Raw genomic sequence first — 4176 nt, 5'->3', positions numbered from 1 at the left:
AACGTCAAAACCACATTAGGGAAACAAGTCTGGAAAGAATCGTTTCTTTTATCCCGGGTCAGTACCACCATCTGCGCGAAATTCACGATTGCACAAATGATTGACGGCTAGAGGTGAAAAAACAAACCCCAAAAGTGAAGGGCTGAGTCTGTACTGATGACCCAAAGCTGCGGTAGCGTGGCCTGGCGATGGGCAGGTGGCTCCCAGTGTCAGTCAAAGCTCTGATCCCTGCTGGTCCACACGTTCTCCAGCGGGTTCTGTGAGGGCCTGGACTCCTGGTAGCTTTCAGACTACAAATCCCCTCGCCGGGCTTCACTTAGCCATCGCGACACAGAGCGACGGTGGTTTCAGACAGCAGGTGGTATCACATTGGGCTAAGTGCGCTCCAGTTAGAAAACAGTATGTAAATGATAGAATAAAAAATGAAAATGCAATTGGTAAAATACTCTATCTGTCCATGTTAGTGTTTCGATCATTATTTCTAAAATAATTTCCAAAATCAGGGCCTAAATATAGAAAAAGTTTCCTGACTTTCCGACCATGTAATTGGTATAGTTACACTTCTCCTGTGGATGCGAGAAGTCCTTTTAGAGACCTGTGATGAAAAGAGCTACTTTGGTGTGGTTGAAATGTTACGGTCGGGGAATTGGGAATCGCAGGTTACACTCCAGTTCTGTCGCGGAAAACGTGCCGTCTCATTTGAACGAGTCAGTTCATCTCTGCGGGCCTTCATCATCTGTGCGATAAAGAAATCGGGTTCGATAAACTGAAATGTTCTTTTTACTCCTAAAACTCTTTGCTCCAAATGGGTTGACCTCTTAATTCCCATGTAACTATACAGCCCTTAGTTCCAAAGTGCTCCGGAGCTTATCAAAGTCACTCATAAATGATTCTTGAACTTCCCACGTCCACACTGGCAGGTACGCAGCTCAGACATTTCCACTCCTGTCCTTATAGCAAGTGAAGAGCTGCATACACCGAAATCAATGACTCTTGTTCCACCCAGCAGAGAACTGAAGCCACAGGGCAAAACACTGCATTTTACAAAATACCGTGCTGTTTTCTTTCCGAAAGATTAAAACTTTAGGAGTCAATACGAATTTGATATCCTCCCAGTCAGGGTATATAGCCCCAATATAACCCTTTCTCACGACCCCTAGAAAGTCACTTTTTATAGAAATATTGTCATGCACTGCGGTAGATTGAAGGCCACCCCTAATGTGTTGGGATTAGGAGGCAGGGCTTTTGGAGAGTGATTAAGGCTTGAGGGTGGGATTAGCGTCCTTATAAAAGGGAACCCAGACCGCGTTCTCTCTTTTTCCACCCTGAGGATAAACAAGACGACGGCTGTCTGGGAACCAGGAAGCAGGTCCTCACCAGAACCCGGCCACATAGACACCCGAAGCCCAGACTTCCAGCCTCCAGAGCTGTAGGAAATAAATGTCTGTTGTTTAAGATGCTCAGTCTACGGTATTTTGTAATAGCTGGAGCAGACCGGCAGATATCAACACGGAGTGATTACGTAAACACTTCACATACGGCTTCTCTTCTCTCTTAAGCTCCTGTAGACCATATGCATTAACTTTCAGATTTATAAGAAATTAGTGAGAAAAGCAATACTCAAACTTACTGTCTGTAAAGGAGGCTTAAATATCTGCACTGTTATTTCCAAGGACAAAAACAAAATTTGGAGATTATAGATCATTCTAGAGAAATACATCTCCATTATTTATATTTCAGATTATTCAATGGGACGATGGACTGGAACTCCAGCAAGAAACATTAAAATATTCCCCATATTACCTACATTCACTGCCTTAGGGTTATTTCATAATCTCCTACGAGCCTTTTGAATACTCCTGTGATCCATATTAATCTCTTGAAGTGGTGCTAACATATTCCCTTGTGTTTGTAGTCAGGTTACAACAGCTTCGAATGTCCGAATGTCTACACGGAGTCCATTCTTGGTCAAGGAGTTCCATCAGCCTTAGTTACTAACCACTGAAACCCAGCCTTCTTCGGTGGGGCCCCTGAGCCCTGGGTAGGGTCCCTTTGCCCTGGAGACTTGTGGCGTGCTAGAGGATATGCACAAGCATATTTCTGAAGATGCCTTTTCCAGGAAAAAAAAAATCATGTTTCTAAGAAAAAAAAATAAGTTACAAGTATTAATGTTTTCTAGCAGAAACTTCAAAGAAATGGACATTTTATTTATGTCTCCAGATCACCAAAGGATCGAAATGATCTGTCTCATACCACAAAAAGAATTTAAGAAAAATATTTCAGAAGTATTTATCTAAGTTAATTATGTTACTCTAGATTAAGAACTTCTTAAGTATTTTTATAATATCGTGTTTATTATATTGACTTTTTCCTTCTTTCTCCTAATCTTAGATGTTGTGAAATCAACTTACAGTGCTAAGCCTAGTCCCTTAAAAAGCTGCAAATAATTTTTGTTTTTGTAGTTTTAATGCAATTGAAAATGGTACTGATATATTCTGACTTAATATAGCATTGCTTCATAAAAAATAAATGTTTCACTCTGATAAACAGGGTGGTTTTTGAAATGCCAACATCAAAACTGAGTTTTGCGAACAGCTTTGACTTATTAAGGTTAGTAACATATTAATTCTCAGTTCTTATTAGGAAGCGTAGTGTTTCTCACTATTGAAGGTTTAAACTCATAGTCACGATTTTCCTATTGTTGTTTGCTTTTTAACTCAGATAAAAAGACACGATTGATCTTATTGGGATTTTGTTTTGTTGTCGTTTTTTTCTTCCGTTTGTACATTCAGTTTCTTACTGGAATTAAAAAGCTCTGGAAATTCAATACTTCCATGATGCAGAAACTTTAGTTCAAAGTTGTCTTCCTTTGTAAGTCTCTATTTTAAACCCACTGAGCCCAGCTGTGTTTTTTTAGACCAGAGATTTCGCAGCAAAGAAGGGGCTGGGTCCCGACAGCAGGTGTCCTGTGAGAATGGGGGAGCCCTGTGCCCTCCTGTCTCCAGCTTTGGGGTCACAGAGGGGTTCCTCCTACCTTACATTCCCCAAGGCAGGTCAGCGGACAATCCCAGGTAAAGAAGAAAACACACGAGCTCCACCTCTGCATGGGAGGCACGTCAAAGTGTTTGCGGATGTTTTAAAACCAGCACACGACTATTTTCTACCCTTAAGCTTGGTGTAGGGCTGGGGCACGTAGGAATAAAAGAGCTTTAACTCACGTGCGCGCCTGCCTAGCCCACCGTATGCATAATTTTCTTCTAACATTTTCTGACATTGATTCCAGCACTTGTTCCGAGATTACATGCTGAACTGGAGTTCTCTCTTCTACCAGTTTTCATGCTGGTTTCACTCTCCCCATCCCAGCTCCCCTCAAGCACCCCAGCTAATCACCTGCACCTGCTCTCCAGGAACAATTGGCTGAAGAGTGCGGGCGCCAGGCCGGCCCCGCCTTCCACACAGCATCCGTCATCCTCCTGTTATCACTCGATTGCTCCTGGGGTGAAATTATTAGGCAATTATTTCCTCCAAACAGCACTGTAATGATAAAGATGAAAATGATAGAATTTGCTTTAGTCATTATTTTTTCCTCAAGGTTAATGCATTTGTCAAATCGTATTAAATACCCACATTAACCGTTAGAACATTTCATAGTGTGAGCAGACATGTCTCTGTAACATCTATCGAAATATTTTGCCCTTTGTTCAATGGGCTGTCTTATTTTTTTATTCCTGAGTTGACATAATACTTTACATATTCTAAATTTAAGTTCTATGTTATCTGATTTTCAAGTATTTCTCCTAGTCTGTAGCAAGTGTGTGTGTGTGTGTGTGTGTGTGTGTGTGTTTGTGTGCGTGGACTACCTTTGTTATTCACGTGATGAGGTCTTTGGGGAAAAAAGTTTTTAATTTTAATGAGGTCCAATTTCTTAGGACTTTTTTAATGGATCATGCTTTCGTGTCATATCTAAAAAAATATTTAAGCCAAGTTCACAGACATTTTCTCCTCTGCTTTCATTATTAAAAACTCCATAGTTTTTAGTCTTGTATTTAAGTCTGCGATCCATGCGAGTAAAACTTCATGTGTCACGTGAGGTCACAGCCTGTTTGTTTGGAGCACAAGCTTTTCCCCACTAAGTTGTCTTGGCCCTTTTGCTGAAAATAAATAGACCATAAATTA

Source organism: Propithecus coquereli, unplaced genomic scaffold, assembly GCF_000956105.1.
Source record: "Propithecus coquereli isolate 6110/MARCELLA unplaced genomic scaffold, Pcoq_1.0 Scaffold238, whole genome shotgun sequence".
In the NCBI taxonomy this organism is placed as follows: domain Eukaryota; kingdom Metazoa; phylum Chordata; class Mammalia; order Primates; family Indriidae; genus Propithecus; species Propithecus coquereli.
The sequence above is the reverse complement of the archived record's forward strand: the minus strand, read 5'-3'. Positions refer to the sequence as shown.